Below are 19,976 nucleotides of genomic sequence, written 5' to 3'. Positions count from 1 at the left end.
TATGACACCAATTATTTCGATCAACATATATATTGTACATAAAATATTCAAAATATTTGATGAACTCAAATTATACTGTCCAATTATTAATTGTCTTTAAACAGTTTTATCAAGTCACACAAGAAACATTTGTAAGTTTGTTGATTTTCTCTAAGACTTGTTCAATTTTCAATACTCATATATAAGAAACTTATTATTCACCTTTCCAGTTTCCACTTTTTCGGTTTCAAACCTATTTCAAATTTGATTCCAGCCTAATGTTTAATTTGCACATAAACTATTCATATCTCCCCAACTTTCAATATTTTAAAATGTCAAAAATAAAAATTTAAATAAACATAACCTCCAAGCACTAGCACTCCCTCCTTACATCAGAGAAGTTCTATTAAAAACATAATGAATTATTTAGGCAACAGTATATAAATATATTTATCGATACACTCATATTAATTAATGTAATTAATCAACCTATAGCTACAAGACCAACAAACAAGAGCTGTCCGTAAGACAGCGCGCTCGACTTTTTTATTGCTTGCCAATAAAAAAAGTTTTTGCAGTAAAAGGCAATACAAGAATCTCTGTATTTTTAAAGTGAACAATGGCCATGAGCATTAAGATATTTAGTGAAGAATTATTTTACTGAATTGTGTGATACCCTTGAACACTGCAGCAAAGTTTGAAATGTTTAAGTCAAAAGAGGGCTGGTAAGAAAGAAAAAAAAACTGAGTTGAGCCTTAAATAAATTTAATAGTATTAAACCCACTTTGAGAGAATAAGGTAACAAAACATTGACAGTTAAGGGCCATAATTCAAATAAAATCTTTGACAGAATTACCTTCTCCTGACATGTTTGGGAATCATGATTGTAAACAAGTATTCCAACTTTCAAATTAATATCTCAAACAGTTCAGTCAAAAAGTGGACTGGTACTAAAAACTTAACCAAGATTCTAAGTCGATAAAAGGCCTTAATTTTTAAAACAAATCCTTGACAGAGTTACCTTCTCTTGCGTACAGATGGGGGTAATGATGTGAAATAGCATTAAAAGTTTCAAAGCAATATCTCAAAGGGTTAAGGCAATAAGTGGATTTTACCCATATTCAATGTATTTTCTAAGTCAAAAAGGGGCATAATTCTGTCAAAAACCTTGACAGAGTTATGTCCTCTTGTCTGTTGATGAAGGTCGTGATGGTAAACAAGTATGGTCAGTTTCAAAGCAATACCTCCAATGGTTTTGAAATAAAGTGAGGTGGTACAAAAAACTTAACCAAGCTCAATACACTTTCTAAGTCAAAAAAGGGCCATAATTCTGTCAAAAACCTTGACAGAGTTATGTACTCTTGTCTGTAGATGGAGGTTATGATGGTGAACAAGTATGGTAAGTTTCAAAGCCATACTTGTAATACTTCTGAAATAAAGTGGGGTGGTACGAAAAACTTAACCAAGGTGTGACGCCAACGCCGACGCCGGGGCGAGTAGGATAGCTCCCCTTTTCATAGAAAAGTCGAGCTAAAAATACCTTGATCGTACAAATTAAGTCCGTCCATATTTCGCCAGTTAATCATCTGCCAAAAGTAACTTATACTTTACGTATCATAATAGTGACCAATACATACAGGCATACGACAATAAAAAGTATTTTTTCAATTTCCCGTGTATAATTCTTTCTTCAAATATTTACACGTAAGAGAATTTCGGGACACTAAACATTCTTTAACAAATTATTCCGCGAGCCCGGGATTATATTTTTTGACTAAAGTTCGAACTATGTAAATAAAACGTATTTACATACAACTGAGGGGAAGCTTAGACCTAACGTAGGTTCTTTGTGCGATTTAAAAAAGAAAATTTTGAAAATTTCAAAAACTTTCAATTCGACATCCCAGCGTGAAATGCTGAATGAAATAGCAACATTTTCAATTATCATAATCTTTAAAGTAACTCGTTTCCATTTAAAGGCACATTTTGCCTCAGAAACAAGTAAATGTTTACTACTGTAGATAGGGCTATATGACTATTTAAAGGTTTAAATGATGATTTTATTTCATGTTAGATGATAATATCACCTAAAGAAAGAAGCTCAGAATGTGAAATTATTTGTCATAAATGTAGTAAAATGTAAACAAAGTAGTATTAATAATTTTGACTTCCACACAAAAAACTTTATCATTTTATACTATTTGCTAAAAAGCAACAGAAGCAAAATATAGTTCAGGTTATTTGCCAATAAGCAACTTTTTCTTTAAGCTATTAACAAGGCACCAAAACTAAATGATTTATGTGAAATGAAATTAAAAGCATTTTGGGGCCTATTGCATGGGTCTTCAAGATGAGAAAATCAATTTCGGTTTCAAAAATAATGTTAAATTCAAATGATAACTTTCAAGTGACCATAGCTACTATCTGAGTGAAACTCACCAATCTTTCTGAATACTCGAAACGGAAAATGTTTTCCATAGAAATAATTTTACTGTAATTGTCAGTGACAAATTTTGTCAAATTTAACAAATTGAAAATTTTATCCAAAATCTGTTAAGAAGTACCTTTAAGTGTGTCAGATAGGACAGTAAAGATTATAAAAAAGAATAATAAATTTTCTTTTCATTTTTTTTTAAGCTTAATCCATTTTAATTTAATAAAAATTACTGTCATTGCAGGTGAAAAATTCTATTCGGGATTTCAATAGAAATGATTCTATTATTCATTTTATAGACTAATAAGTGACAATTCAAACTTGCCAAAATGCATTCGTGCAATTTGATACTATATGCATTTTGAATGTGTCAAAGTTTTTATTTTCAAGATTTGAAATAAATTTCAAAAACACTTAAGAGATTATAAGATAAATATTATGATTATAGTCAAGATTAAATTTAAAGAATAAACAGAAAAAAAACTACTATGATAAAATTTGTATTTCATATTTCACACATTTGAATATCGCAACTGTTTAACAGACAGAATCTTAAAGCCCCATATCAATTCCACATTAACAAATTAGTTCAATGTTTTGTAAATCTGTAATGTCTGAGTAATGCATCACAAATCAGTAATGTCTGAAAAATGAGTAATGTCTTGATTAATCAGTTATGTCTGACTTAAATCAGTTATGTCTGAGAAATCAGTAATGTCTTTACAAATCAGTAATGTCAAGACTAATCAGTAACGGCTGACTGAATCAGTAATGTCTGAGAAATCAGTAATGTCTTGACTAATCAGTAATGTCTCGAGTTATCAGTAATGTCTGAGAGAGAAATCAGTAATGTCTTCACAAATCAGTAATGTCTTGACTAATCAGTAATGTCTTGAGTTATCAGTAATGTCTGAGAGAGAAATCAGTAATGTTTTCACAAATCAGTAATGTCTTGACTAATCAGTAACGGCTGACTGAATCAGTAATGTTTGAGAAATCAGTAATGTCTTGACTAATCAGTAATTTCTTGAGTTATCAGTAATGTCTGAGAGAGAAATCAGTAATGTTTTCACAAATCAGTAATGTCTTGACTTATCAGTAACGGCTGACTGAATCAATAATGTCTTGAGTAATCAGTTATGCTTTAGAAATATGTAATGTCTGAGAAATCAGTAATGTCTTGACTAATCAGTAATGTCAGAAAAATCAGTAATGTTTGAGAAATCAGTAACATTGTTAAAATGGCATAATAATTGGTGCACCTGTCCCCATCAGTATCCCTAAAAGCAACTAATTACTTCAACAATGCCATCTTATAACCATCCTGACCAGCTGTTGTAATAAAATATCACCAAAAGTTTAATAATTTTACCAAATGAAAAAATTAAACCATTTTTGATCTGCATTCCAATAACTCAGCATCTTTCACAGTGGTGAACAGTCACTCTTGAGTGGACATTTAAGATCTGTCACAGTGGTGAACTGTCACTCTTCAGTGGAGCATTAAATCAGCTGATTTAATAATTTTCAACCAATACTGTCCAACTTAAACCAGATGCTATTATCATAATTATCAAATCCAATAAAACCTGTATGACATACTGGCTAACGATTCAAGAACCATTATATGAATAATACACGCTTACATGCCATATCTATGAAACGGATTTGTCATGAGAAATGAAATTTTCCTGCTATAAATAAATTTTCTTTAATAATAATTTCTCTTCAAAAATTTGTTTCAATTTTTGATTTTGACATAACTTTTGTAATATCAGGACTAACAAGGATTTAAATATATGACCACTTTAAGTTGGATAGGTATTGCGTTTTTAATGTACATGAGCCATGTCACGATAAAACCAACATAATGGGTTTGCGACCAGCATGGATCCAGACCAGCCTGCACATCAGTTTCTCTACTTTAATAGAGTTGGTAAGCGAACAGCATGGATCCTGATCAGACTGCGCAAACCCATTATGTTGGTTTTGTCGTGACACGGCTCATATTTTTGTTAGTATTGATAAATCAAGTGATAATGCTGATAATATTGAGAATATTGGTTATGATAAGAAAAATGTAGTAACTGATGATGACGGTAGTGGTTATGATGATAAATGATAATTTCAATAAATGATAAGGATGAAATTAATGATGATGATGACAAAGGTGAAAACAATAATAATATTATCTTTAACATTTTTTACAAGATTACAAACTTTGTTACAAGACTAAAGAATTTTTAATAAAAATAAAAACACAAATTTCAAAGAGAATTGACAACAATAAAAACCAATACCTTAAAAAAATGACTTGTGGCATATGGTCCATAATAAATATTACATCTCGAAACACAGATCCGATACAGATTAAAGCTTGTACCCGTCAGATCAGAGGATTGAGGCTGGCGCGAACAATTATAACGCCATTATAGCGCTCGTAAATATATTGACATATCAACATCTTTAAGCGGAATATTTCGTCAAAAAAACATTTCAGATATTTATGTGATAAATTGTTAAATTGCTATGTTAAACAGAAATTGATGTGTACTGATACAGTAACTCGCATTGCGATTTATTCCCGAATTAAATTACATTTTGATATGATTATTATTCCCATTAAAGAATAACTCAGTAAAAAGGAAACTTTTATTGATGTTTTTGAGGATATGAAAATTTGAATAATTCATGTGAAAGAATTGTAAAATAACTGAATAATATTTTCTGTCTCATTGTGATTGTTATTTGATACATTCGGCCCTTTACGATCTTTTCTAAAAAATATTAATACTTCAACTTGAGCTTGAACAAAAAACATACAGCAAGGTGTTATGCATCATCATCATCACCACCATCATCACCATCAACATCATCATCTTCATCATCATCACCATCATCATCATCATCATCATCACCATGAACATAATTACACTCTGCGCATATCTTGTTATTGTACTTCAACCTTTGTTAGTTTATTTGTTTGTAATTAGTCAATGTCCCCAAGTTCGAATCAGAACCTCCTAAATTCCTCCCTATATAATCATATATCATCAATATGTATCTTACAATTAGATACATCTTGTTATTCTTGCGTTCAACTCTGTGCGTATGAATCTATCATTATGAGTTAACCTGAATCTGACATCTACCATGATTTTATAATTTCAAACCCCAACCTGTCCCGCCACCCTGGTAACAATCCTACCTACTGATGCATCCCAAAGGACCAAACCCTATCTAACACTCCCTTGTCATTATTACATAATACCATGAAATCTTTTACCGCTGGCAAGGTTAACTTCATTCTGTTGTTACTCTACTTAGTACCGCACACATTTGAGTATCAGTTTAATCAACTCCATGTACGGAGGATCACAAATAATTCATTGAGTTTCACATCTTTAGTAACAAATACAGCTTATTAGCCAATAACTGTTGAATAATTAACACTGTTTATGGCTTTGAAGACGAGCTATTCTTTATCTTGTCTATAGTTACGAGACAAACATTAGATTGAGTAATAAAACATATCCCCGCAGCAAGTCTTAGTTACGCAGCAAGTCTTAGTTACGACTTCACATTGGCATCGCTTAGATAGGCCCAACTCTTATCATTTACTTAATAAGCTTAAAGAAACATGTTACAACATAAATGAAATTAAGTAATGATGCAGATGAAATTAAATTGAAGTAAAGATGAAAGTGCAATCCACCCAAGAGACTGCAAGTTCAAAACCTTTTAGCGTCACATAATACTATTTCCTCATGGTTGAGAGACCATGCAGTTAAAACTTCTATTTGTCACATATTTCCTCATGGCCAAAAGACTGTGGGTTTGAGACCTTCCAAGGTTGAACTTTACAGTGGTTAAAATAACAGGCTTAGTGCTTCCATTGCAACCAAACTATTCAATTTAATTGTTTACATTAGGTAAAAACAACAACAACAATAACAAAACCAAAAAACCAATGATGAAACTTTGGCTCATTTATACAGAGATTTTATATAAATAAGGGACAACACTGCAGAAAATATTGCTCTTTTAAAGCCAGAAGATAAAAGCATAGAATACCAACATGCAATTTTATACAATTATTAATTATTCAATATCTGCAACAATTCTAATTTTCCCATGATTCAATTTTGTTCGAATGTTTGTCTATGTCTTTTTTGACATAGGTAAGTTAGAACCTTGTCTCACTTCTCTTAGCCAAAGATATTTTCACACAAAACAGAACAAAAATCAAACTACTGACTTAAGTTGAGAAAACTCATCAGTAAATCATTGGCTTCACACCTAGCCAGACAACTAGGGGGGTTCAAGACAAAGCAGATGAACAAACGAAGAAGACACAATTGAAGCAGACGCAGCAATATGGCTGCACCTCTCATGTACATTTTTGACAAATGACAAGCAATTTTTCAGGCTGCTGTCAGGCCGTTGTTAGGACTAGGACAGGTGTAATTAGCTGACAGCATGTTATAATGATTACATGTTTGTATAAGGTACATACCTCACATGTCGAAGGACAGACCCAGAGTCCCGGTGTCACAACCTTCCAAGACAATTAAAAGGTCATCACTCCATCTATTTTACACTGATTTAGACAGTAAACAGGCAGCAGGCTTTTAAGACAATAATTTATATTTATATTTATCTATATATCTCGTATAATATATGTCCAAGGAGACTGGTTTTTTACCTTAATTGTATATGAAATATTACAGGCTAAAGATAGATGTTTTCTTACACAAATGATACTCTATATAATTATACATTTACCAAATCGTTTAAACTTAAATACAGAGCTATCCCATATCTTTTTACAAACTTATAATGAAACATTTTGGATAATAATCTTAATTATAATTAATTTGTTTTATCTGAGTAAGAGGAAAATGTTATCAACAGGAATTCATAATTCATGCATAATATTTTTTCGCTCATAATAAATCAAAGAAATTTTTTTAAAAATTGCTTTGTGAAAACTACAAAAACATGCTCTAACCCTATACCAAGTTTTGAACAACCTTTTTCACATTATCCATTTATTTGTCCATTTTTCATGGATGCCAGTCATCAAAGCTCACAGAGATCTAGACCCTAGGTCCATTTGACAAGAAATCAGGCGTAAAATTCTAGGACATTTTTTGTTGCCTATTAACACTTTAATGGGAAAATATTGAAAAATTCCTCTGCTAAACTTATTAGTATTTGACCATAAAAATCTTTGATGAGAACAACAGATCTAAGAGGTATTACTTTTTTAATAAAATGGACAATGAACACAATCTTTTTTTCTTCTATTTTCTATAAGAGAAATAAGAAATTCAAAACATGTACGGAGATGATTCATTTTTAAAAATTTGTTGAATATTTTCCTCTATATTAGAGCTTGGAATGCAAAATTTGTTTTTAAATATTTAAACATAGTAACATTATAAACACTAATTCATTTTTAAATATATATTTGAATAAATTTACACTTTGGAATTTTTATACAAAAATAATTATATTTAAATGTAACATTACTGCTATTTTCTTAAACTGATTTCTTTTACCAAACACATATCAGAATAACTATGCAAAATAGACAAGAGAAAAATACCTTCTCTTCTGGCTGTTATAATATTCCATCACATTCCATATTTATCCTTTTCTTTAAACAAATTTTCATTTTATTTTTAACATTTTGTCATCTTGTTTTTCTTTTGCACTAATCAAACTATTTTCTACTATTTGAATGGTTTTTCAACCCATTTCCCTTATAATCGTCACGTCACCTTTTTCAACAAGATTTCAAAAACACATTATTGTAATAATTATTATGAACGCAATTACTACCAATTAAAAAATGTTCACAAAAAAATATTTTCTTAACGGAACTCGCATTTATAAAACTATTGTCTAATCCTTCATTAATGTTTTCAATTTTAAACTTAAAACAGACTTCATGAATTTTTTGTCACTGTCTTTCCTATTCAATTCCATTCAAACTGAAATTTTTCCAGTGTCGCCACTTTTTTTTTTGGCGAAAATCACTGCGTGTAATTTTCGGAGACCTTGGTCTCGATAATATTCTAACGATCTATTAGTCACCGTATTAAAAGACATATATCATAGGCAGCTCGCGGCCCGTTGAAACAATTAAGTCAATTACTCAAGTGCACTTTCATACCTCTATAAACAAGTAGGCATGTAATGTGCGGGGACGAAATACTAGGGCGTAAGTCACCAAGCATTAAGTTTACGTCCTTTCACTTTTTCACGCCACCATGATCATAATTATAAACAATGCTAAAGATATTATATTGTCTTATGACTTTCATTCCTAAAGAAAGAAAAAAATGCATTTGTATAGTTTTAACTGTCTTCCATTTAGTCATATTTAAAGACTGCATGAATAAATTTTGCTGCCCCTTGAAAAATATGCCACATGGAAAATTAATATTAAGTATTTAACAAAAATCTTTTTCAGGATTTTAATTGTTTTATTTCAAAATTTGTTTTAATTTTTAAAGCTGATTGAAATATACATTTGCATGAAACTGACAATTAAGAATTTAACAAGATGTGTATCTTTTAAAAGATTATTGTATATAAAGAGTTAATGAAATAAATAAACAATGTAAAATAAAACTTGCACCTAAATTTCCTGAAGTTCATTACATGTATTTTGAGAACATGTATATAACATGTATTTTGCAAACACAATAGCAAATAAATCAGACATAACAATATGAGCAAATAAAACAACCTTGCAACATTCTATAAAATATATATATTTAACAGTGGCATAATTGAACTCAATTGTTCCTTTGACAATTTTGTCATCACAATGAAAAACTGTCGCATCAGTATTCTCATTCAAACACAGTTAGTTTAATATTGCTTTGTAGTGTACCCATTATTTTTTCACATTTTTTTGTCCCCCAAATTTCACCCCCTAAACTGTTTTGTACTTGAAATAGACAAGATATGCTGGTAATAGATCCCCAAATTTGTATAAAAATCTATCTAATAATTACTGAAATGACTGTTATTACAATTTTAACAGTTGTGAAAGGTTCAAAGTTGACACAAACTTGGCACGTTCTTTTAACGATATCTAATATTTTAATATCATATATGGCCTTATGACTAATGTAATATTTTTCTGCTTGCTAAAAGTGACATGACACGATTTCATTGACGACTTTATGAAGACTTTATGCTTTATTGTTTTTAATTTTCAGCAACAGAATTTAGCCCGCAGCTGTGTCGTGCAAAGAAACTTATAAATTTCAAATTTAATTAATTTCAGGACTATTATTATAATTGTGGAATCTTGTAAGGAAAAAATCAGATTCTAAATAAGTGTTTTCCTTATATTATAGTATTAAAACTGTACAAAACGTTAAGTGCTTAACAATAGATTTTAAATCTACCTATAGAAAATAATGTAGGCGAACTGAAAATTTCAGAATAAATATGAAAACATTTCATACCAATAACTGTGAGCTCTTAGTTTAAAATTTGTCTATGAAATATAAAGTTATTAAACTGATGATTAATTATAAAGATGTGATTGGACAAAGGGACACTATTATAATCTGTGAAGTCTTGGTGGCCGCAAATATTAAAGGCCTCATGCCATACAACAGGTAATAATTATCGATTTGAAGTACTATGATCATTGCATGGTGAAATTAGGGGGCGTGTCAGAAAAAAAATGATCGATTTAAATTTTACAAAATTTCAACAAGCTGTTAAAACAGGCATTAATGGCCTATGTATGTATTAATAAATTATTTGAAAAAGTAACATACCAACATGCAAAAATACTCTAACAATACTGTGATATGGTTAATGGTACAGTATAATCTCTGCAGACATACATTTTGGTTGTTGTTTAGAGGTGTTGGCTCTACAGAGGTTATTAAAAGTAACAGAATCACCTGGAATTGGCTAGATTGGCCTTAAAGTTTGTGACATGAAAATAGAGCCAGGCAAGTCTGCACAACCATGTCAGTGAAGACTACATTAGCTGTTCAATTTTAGTAACAAATTTAGTGGTAAAATGCTGTGGAAACCTTAATTTTTGGAAGAAAAAAGGTTGTTGTAAAGAGGTAATTGCTGTTCAGAGGGCCGCTCTGTAGTAGATTATACTGTAGAAAACAAAACAAATTTAAACCAACTTATGTATCATATAGAGCGTAAAATTTTGTTGTCTGAAGATCAGCATATTAATGCTTTGAGAGCCATATTCTCCATGTCAAAATAAAAGACTTATAGCCCTGTAGTATTGTGCCAGACCAGACTTAGAAGTTCTAGCTGCTTAAGTCAGAATACACCAGAGTCCAACATAGATTCTTGACATAAAACTTGCCAGATGACTTGATGTGAAAGTACAATTTTGTTCTCTTTTTCCCCCTTTAGACATTGTTACATATAATTTGTTAGAAAAATATTACATATTCTGATTTATTCTTCAAACAGATGCCATATAAAACAAGATCTAAAGAATTATGTAAAATCATGGTCAAGAAGTCACTTTGGAACACTTAAAAAATTTGCAAAAATTGATTCTTTTTTCATACAACATTTTGTAATGAAGGTGAAGTGGGGTTTATTTTGGTACACTGCAAAGAAGGCAAAAATCATGGCCGAAAAATATTTATAAACATGAAAAAACAAGATACATGTATCATTATGCCAACCCATTACTTAAAACAATATTTTTCAACTTGTGTAAACAAATCACACACTTCATTCCATCCATTCTTTCTAAAATACAAGAAAAGCTACTACAGGTATTAAGTAAAACCCAAAACAAGATTACCAACTTATAATAAATGGACAATGCCCCCCAAAAGTTTTGACCTTCTCTGAGCCTTTATTAATGCTAATAGCTTATAGATTTGTATAAGAATAAAAATAAAGAGCTAAATCTATTAAATTGAGATATCCACCATTTAGATATACAGTCATTTATACGAGATAGATCGCACCTCGGGTCAATACATAGATCAAAAAATAAAATTACAAACTACAAGTAAAGAAATAAAATCGAAAGTCAATAAATGTTGGTTCCAACATTCTTGCCTCCATTTCAGTTAAACCACGTGCATTTATCTATCTATCCTTTTGTGTGTATTGTTAAAACTTGCATGATTTCTCAGTAAAAATCCCCAGGACACATAAAACAATTACAACTCCAGGAGAGGCAATGAAGGTCAATAATTTACAGTAAGGGCTACAGGTTATGAATATTTAATTCTAACCACCATGGTCCACCTTTAAAATAGTTTGAATCATCAATAAAAATGCCAACTTAACACATTCAAACAATATCAAAATAGTAAAATCAATAATTCAGGTTTTTTTGTTGTTTTTTTTTTTATCTTTTTCTTAAAAGTCCAACTGTCTCATAAATGACTTTGATATTTATCAATGCTATATAACTTTGGGTTTTAATTAGTTTACAAATTGTTATTCAATATTGTATATGTCATTTTTTGTTTATGGAAATTATAGATTGTCATGTTTTAATAAAGCCTTATTAATAAAATCTTGAATCTTAGTATTCTTTTTTCCCCTATTTTCAATCACCTTTTAAATGAAATCTCTTAAATTTCAAATTTTAGTGGTACATTTATTTTTTGTTTTAAATTGTGATTCAAGGAAAACTATAACTTTAATGGGTTTCAAATTTTTAATTTGCAATAATGGATTAATTGCCTAAAGGAATTTAATCAATCCAAGGTAGACAATTAATGACCCCACAAATATATGCAAAGCTGTGTGTTGGACAATCTGTATTTAACTTCAACAGTTTTTATGTAAAATTTGATAAGAATTGCATAAAGAATGATTTAACCTGATTAGATTTTGTATAGGGATCAGTAGTCTAATTATTAGCGACATAATAAGATTGTAAAATGCTGCAACAACTAAAGGATAATCTCCCTTTAATCCTATTTACCAATTTGTAGCCATTTGTAACAGAAACAAAGGGGAGTAACTGCTACTGACACATTTATCTATCACAATCCCATTCAAGTGTTTAAACTACTGGGAATAGTACTACATTAATTAAACAGCATTTGTTATCGTATTTTATAGGTTGTTTACTTGTATGTTATAAGAAATAATTGTAAGAGAAGTAAGGAACATGTAACAATTGAAGCGTCTGGAAAAAACAAACAGCACTGTATGCAGTGTTAAACATACAACTTTAAGGGCAACAACTATCAATAGCCAATTTTGACAAAAAAAAGTTTAAAAGGGGCATAACTCCAAATACTTGGCCTTCAGAATTGTGCCCCTTGTCTAACAACTGCATCTTGTCATGATAAGCCAGTATTACAAGTTTCATGTTGACAACCTTTAAAATGTTTGAATAAAGGGATAAATTAAAGTTTTTGCATGACAACCATAATTATTATGATGCACTGATCATCATAAATAGCTTTAATGTTTCTTCAAAGCAAGCAAGCTAAAAATAATTGAAATACTGCTTGACAAGTTACTGGAAACAAAATTATGTAACACATGTGATATCATCATCAAAGGACTTGTAGTGCAAAATAATGTTATCATTAAATTCAATTGATCATGTAAAACAATTAAGCTTACATCAAGTGATTACTTCAAGTGATCATTATACAAAATTTCAGCATTTTTATATCAAAATCCATTACAAAATTACTAACAATGGCTCGTAAGTTCCTTGCATGACAAATCCATTCTATCAATAACTGGGTACTGGTGAAAAGTTGAAAGTTGGTGCAAAAGGATTTTCAAGCTTCTGTTTGAAAACTAAACTGTTTAGTCTCCTAATCAAGTTTCTCAGACAAATCTGTTTATTTGTGTAAATCAAATTGATATACAATTAATTATAGGTGACTATCTTCAAAAAGCCCCTGTAGTACTAAATAACCTAAATAACGGGATTAAAATTTATACAGAATTAGCAAGGATTTGTGTCACATTAAACTGTGATGTAAAATCAGGTAGATTTGATAACCCCTCCTCTAAATAACATAATCCTTTTATTTTTGTATGTTTGTTGAAACACACTGTCTGTGATTAACATTGTTAATCATCATGTTTATATATTAATGAAATGATAAGGGTGATAATAGCATTACATGATTTGGTTTCCAGAGTGACCATTTTTTTTGCAATATATCATCCTCTCCTTGTATATTCTCCTTTAGTATTTGGGTTTAATGTCAACCCTACCCTGTTACACAACTGTTCCTCCCAAAGTGTCTGACTGAAGTCCCAAACCTCAGATTAAAACCAAAGTATCTGGCAGGATTCGAACCCAATTCCCTGGCAGGATTTAACCCCACAGTGGTGAGGCACAAGTGACTTGAGGCTATGATATGAGCCACTAAACCACACATGCCATCAGTTTCATACTGCGGCATGATCTTCTTTAACACAAGTAAATTAAATTACCACAAAGAACCCAAATCTTGTCAGCAAATCTTTCCAGAAATGAAGTCTTAATTAAACTGTTATTAATACAGTTGTAAATTTTATTCCCATTGAAACCATTCTTTATATAATATCTGACAACTGTTTTGCATATAACAACGTTATATTAATGTTATCCCCCTGTGAAATATTAATAATATCAATGGTTGTACTACGCAAGAAAAATGAGCGATATCATAAAATTATAGCAGTAATAATGAAATAAAAATTATTGTATCTTCTTACATATTTCAATATATTGTTAAAGATTAATATTACTAAAAATTTCAAGGATATTAATAACATTTTAATTTCTAATGCTTTGGAAAATGATAACTTATGCCAAATGAAGAAAGAACATGAAAATTGAATCACTTGAAATTTGCTTGATTGGTGAAAATCACCTTTGTGACCTAAGGACAGAGCCTTAAATTCCCGTATGAGACATTTGTACAGCCTGGCTGTCCAATTTTTAGAGACAGATTTTGTAACAAACTATCAAAATCCCTCCAATTTAGAATGGAAAGGTTCAAATACAATAATGGACAAGTCTAATGCACATATTTAAGGTTGTTGTGGGTTAAATCAAGAAAGTTTTCCATATTTTAGCACAGTCATGTACTATTTATCAATAATCAACTAAAAAGTTCAATTCAATTCAATGTTTCAATAGCACACCTGGATTTTATACAACAGATCACACCAGAAAAGCAAGAAACCTTTCAAATGCATTTTAAAATAAATAGATTAATAGATTCAGATTAAGCCCAGATTTTATTATTTATACTATAAAATATGAGAGTAGATATATTATTAAATACTGAGTGAAAAAAATTAAAATCTCTGTAAACATAACCTCAATCCGATGCATTATTTTCCCACAATGCAATAGATTCATTTTTCAAAATCATTAAACAAAAGTCAAACAAAAAGCTTCTCAACTAATACTAAACAGCTTCTATCTAAAGTAGTTCACTCTTTTCAATTCAACTTATTTCAATTCAGACATGAAATACCAGAATATTTAAAATCAAATTTCATTTTTCATTTTTCCAATTTCTGCATTTGAGCTTATCTACAGTATTGTTTGCTTTTTTTGAAAAATTTAAACAAAAAGAGCGGAATTAAAAGCGAAGTAGATTCTTTGAAGTACTGATTGGTAATTACAGGTGCATGCTCTTTTTAAGACTGAGCATTTTAAATTTCCTCATGCTAACAAAAGAACAAAAAATTTATTTTATACTTTTAATAATAGGCTGCCAAATTTTTATTGAGATTTTGAGTGCCTTTAAAGAATGCACGGCCCAATGTGGTACATGGTAATTAGCTAAAATATTTGTTTGAAAAAATAAAAATGTGCATCATATAATTAAGATTTTTAAAATTACACGAAATAATTGATAGGGAAAAAATAAAAAGAATTTGAATTATTCTGAAACACATAAATCAATGCTTTATAGATTTATTTCAAAACAATTTTAAATCAATGTACGTTTATTTTTGGACAATTTATGGGGACAAATAATATCAAATGCATGCATCTAGTGTTTTTGAACTTTAAATAGAAACTGCAAGTACTAAACTTTGCACATGAAGTAAGAGATCTTAAAATCTCAAATCTTGCAATGTGCATTTGAGTTAATTATATTTAAGATACACAACAAAAAGTTTGCAAAGTTAAAAATAATAATAAAACTTAAACCATTTAAAATAATTTAATTAACAACAATTAATTTCAGGTAATTCAATTAAGGCTGACACACACATTTGGTTACTGTTGTATGTGAATACAATACAATTTATTTTGTTTTAAAATTAATATAAATTATCAAAACAACCCATTTTTTTTATCTCGAAAATAATTCAAATAATTAAACTAATTTTGATTGCTTTTCAAATATTTTAGTATAATTATTTTGTTTTTATCTATAGACATCTTAAATATCAAATTATATACAAAAATCTTATCAATGGTTTCATCTAAAATGCATTTTTATAGGGAGACAAAAATCATAATTTCTGCAATAAATACTTAATATTTATCTAAGATAAAAATCTAATTCTTTGATCTTTTACAATTATATGTTAACAAACATAACAACTTAAGAGCCTTAAGAAAGTTAGACACCAAGTTGTATTTGTTAAAAGGATGTTATTTTGACAGTACAAATATATTAATGACCCACTGTTTGTAGTTTACGCAATACCTCTGGTCATTTTTAAGTAAATAAATTATTTGAATTTACTTTATTTACTGGCTATTAACGTTTTAACACACTTTTTGGCCAGTGGCTAGAGGATGTACAGTCTTTGATGTGGAGTTATACAGTTGTATAAGAAGATTTATTTGTACATGTATCAAAGGGTAGGGCATATATATTATCATGTATAATGTATGTAAATTTGACATATATTGTCATAAATGCTGTAAATAAATGCGATAAAATGATTTACTTTTTAATAAATTGTCTGCAGAATAATTTATGGCCATTGTTGCCTTAGCTACCTCAACTTCCTGAAGCTTTTCACTATATTGTTTCCTTGACTTCTTTTCTTTCATATTTCACCTTATATATTCATTTATCTTTTCTTTTTTACTTTTAAATACATAATCTTTTTAAAGTTGGGATTAAATGCCACACTTATTAATTAATAAGACAAACTTTTCAGCCTCTGCTCATGTCAAAAGAATGCACCTGCATCTATAATATACTTGTATTAAAGGTGCATGCTTTTTGGTAAAACCACACACCACCACAGACCAGCCGGAACTATAAGCTTCAAAACTCACTCATTTCATGACCTTTCAGTACTCAAGAAAATTTATTGAAGTAGATTATTACAATTAAATTACTTACTTCAATTTTCATAATATTTTTGAAACTTTTTACAAACAAGTAACTTTAAACTGCGATAAACTTGACAGATCATCTGGTCATTTTTATAATTTTTGTCTAACAAATGATAACCAGAGTTACTATAGCCATTTTAAAACTTTACATTTAATTTCAAATTTCTTTTAGCTATTCCGTTCTCCTTAAAAAAAACCCAGCAAACTTATATTACGCTGACAGTATGAGTGAGTGACGGTAAACTATCGCTTTATATTTTTCAAAATGCCAAAAAAAGATAAACTGACGGGTTAATCATATGAAAAACTGCCAATTGTTTCGGCAATAAAGACGTTTTTGTTTAAAATACCAGAATATCATTACAAAGTGGAGCTATTAATTACGCGGAAATGGTTTACGGTTTCGAGACGTCAATAGTGAGACACATGGTCTGAATGGCAGAAGTGCAAATGTTTGTTTTAACATATTTGAGACAAAAGGTGCAAAAATCTGAGACAAAGTGACAAACAAGATATCACTATCTTATGCACATGTCATTTACGTAGTCGACAATTAAATCTTTACCATAAACAAGAAATCCAGAAAATATTTTGTTCTTGCAACAAAAAAAATTGTTATTCTTAAAATATATACATTTATTTTCCTACTAAATTATCAAATCAGTCGAAAATACAACCTTAATTTGAGAAGTTGAAAAAATATTATTTAATGTTAAATTACCTTACAAAATTAATGGAACAATAAGACATCAGCAAAGAATTCATTTTATTTTTCACAGATTTAGGTATTTTAGATGTCTTTTTTACACCTATGACATCAATTTCAATTTTGCACCAATGGATCGATAATGTACAGTTTCAGGCTTTCAACGTCTTATTTTTTTTTATAGAAATTACCTACCATAGAAAGAAAGCAGTACATCAGAGTAATTTATTCATAAAGAAATTCAAAGGCATCTTGGATGCACCCAATCATGTCGGAGGTAGTCATGGAACGGCGACTCTTGGAATAAGCTCTTCTGTTACACTCCCTCGTCAACAGACAAGCTGCGTATGCTGCACTTATTGTTGGTCCATACAATCGCAATGACTCACTGGAATGATAAAAAGTAAAACTTAATTATTTTAAAAATATAGCCTCTAAATTTTATTATGAAGGGGGAAATAACTAGTGTTTTCAAATATCATATGGTACAACACCTTTCGACATACCATGCTAGCAAACCTTGATGATGTGCTTCTGCACATAAAGTAATTGGCTTAGTTATCAAACAAAATAGTAAAGCACAATAATCATTAGAACAACAGTCGTGACTTTCCTTGCCAAAGGTGAGGTCACATCAGCAAATGCATTTTTGTTTTGCAACATTTTTGTTTTTTTTTTCATTTAAGTCGAGCAATTAAATTCAAGAATAAACAGAAAAAAACACAACAATAAGTGATTTCAAAGAAATCTGGGAACCAATCTGTTTCTAAAAATACCCTCAGTCTGTTTGATTTACTGCACATTACATTTTAATGACCAAGTCTGACAAAATGATATGTTTCTATAAATAACCTCTGTTTCTATGACATACGTAACCTATTATGTTTGTGACCCAGTCGGGCATTTCTGATGCATTGATTACAGATAAATGGAGCAATATGCATTATATATAATTTGTACAACCTCATTCTGCAACAACACAATAGAATGATCTTTAATTACTTCTCTGAAAATGGCAACGATATTCATAAACTATACTTGTTATTGCGCTTCTCATATTTAATAATGTTTTATTGAAGCGAAAAGCACTTGGTATTGTAAAATTAATAAACATTTCTCTATAATGCTGCAAAATGTAAACAATATTCATGTGTGTGACAATAATTCATTATTACATTGTTTCTTTTATTATTTAAGGGGACCATTTGTCATGTAAGAATATCATATTTAACTTGGTACCCACCAACTGACCAATGACCAGTCATTGAGATTATTATATTTTTAAATACTAGCAGTTTCTCAATGGCCTTGATGTTTTTATGATTGAGTCATTGTTTTCACCAACTTCTATATTCTGTGAAAACCTAATGCCTCTACTTGAAAAAGTAACTTATTTAAACTCAAATAATATTCCAGCACACATTTTGCGATTTTGGTAAAACATTAAAGACATATTAAGCAGAGCCTGAGTTTACACTTTCGCAATTTGAAATGTAACAACCCAATGGTCTGAAACAAACGGGGAAAATCCTTTGTGACACTTGCGCTTTGAACATACAACTTTTGCGAAGTCTGCAGTCCAATATTAAATTACACAACTATATATTGAACAAAAACATAAATTATGTCATTTAATGAAAAATCAATATCTAAACTTTATCCCCATACCTGTAAAAGATAAATTAAGCACTGCAACAGTTTTCTTTAACGCTAAACCTGGTGGTGGCAATTTAACCTACCCATTAGACCAAGATCAGATAGAACAGACATGCTAACTGATCATGGTCTGCACTGTTCCCTATTAAGTTTGTACATATTTTGAAATTTTCCCTAAAAATGATGAATGGTTTTGTCCAGATTGAAGGATGGACAAGTCCATTTTAGATTTTAAGTGATGTTAGGAATAACAATAAACTGCTGCAGGAGACAGTTTACCAATAAAACAAAGACAAAACAAACAGTTTCAAGTATCACGAAAATGAAGAAAATCTATTTTCATGTCTGCCTTCCACAGACAAAAAAGAAAATAAAACAAATAAGGAAAACATTTGAATAAAGAAGAATGTAAATTATTTCAGAAGATACTTTTTTAAATATTTACCAAAGTAGAGCTAAATAAACTATCCAAAGATTCGTGTCCTTTGGTCCGTCTTTATTTTATATTTTAATATCACTCTGTATAATCTACAGTGAACTGCTGCGTCTGACTACCTTTTCAATAATGAACTGATGAAAAATTCTTACACTGGACTTTTTTACTCACTCAGAAAAAAGTGCATGGAAAGCATGGGAAATACTTGATTAATATAACAGTAAAAATAAATCAACTAAATACTGGCCTTTTCAAAGAATTATTCTATTGTTAATAGGGCAATTGTTAGAAAGGTTAGCCCATGTCATAGGAAAAGGTGACAATATTACCTTGGTATTAAAGAATAAGAGAAAATTCTTTTTTTCTGATTTCACCTTTATTGGAGATTTTTTTTATAACATTTAAATTCCTTATCATGAAGATAACAAGTTTGTATTGTATTTTA

The 19,976-nt window shown here is 29.9% G+C and overlaps 1 protein-coding gene across 3 annotated transcripts in view; it reads right to left on the bottom strand.

The window, feature by feature from the left end:
* LOC132732572 (protocadherin-11 X-linked-like) overlaps nucleotides 1-19,688 on the bottom strand; it is a 42,633-nt gene extending 22,945 nt beyond the window's left edge. For 2 of the 3 annotated variants that reach the window (XM_060719053.1, XM_060719052.1), the window contains exons 1-2: nucleotides 19,541-19,688; nucleotides 17,635-17,827 (exon numbers count right to left, since the gene is read on the bottom strand). The gene's annotated coding sequence lies outside the window, so the exon portion shown is untranslated. The remainder of the gene's footprint in view (nucleotides 1-17,634; nucleotides 17,828-19,540) is intronic. The other variant, XM_060719051.1, reaches the window with a different exon arrangement.
* Nucleotides 19,689-19,976: the final 288 nt, after the last annotated feature.

The sequence above is a fragment of the Ruditapes philippinarum genome, unplaced genomic scaffold (genome assembly GCF_026571515.1).
Source record: "Ruditapes philippinarum isolate M1 unplaced genomic scaffold, ASM2657151v2 ctg5139_1_1_1_1, whole genome shotgun sequence".
NCBI lineage: Eukaryota > Metazoa > Mollusca > Bivalvia > Venerida > Veneridae > Ruditapes > Ruditapes philippinarum.
Note: the sequence above shows the minus strand (reverse complement) of the source record. Positions and strands in the feature narration are given on the sequence as shown.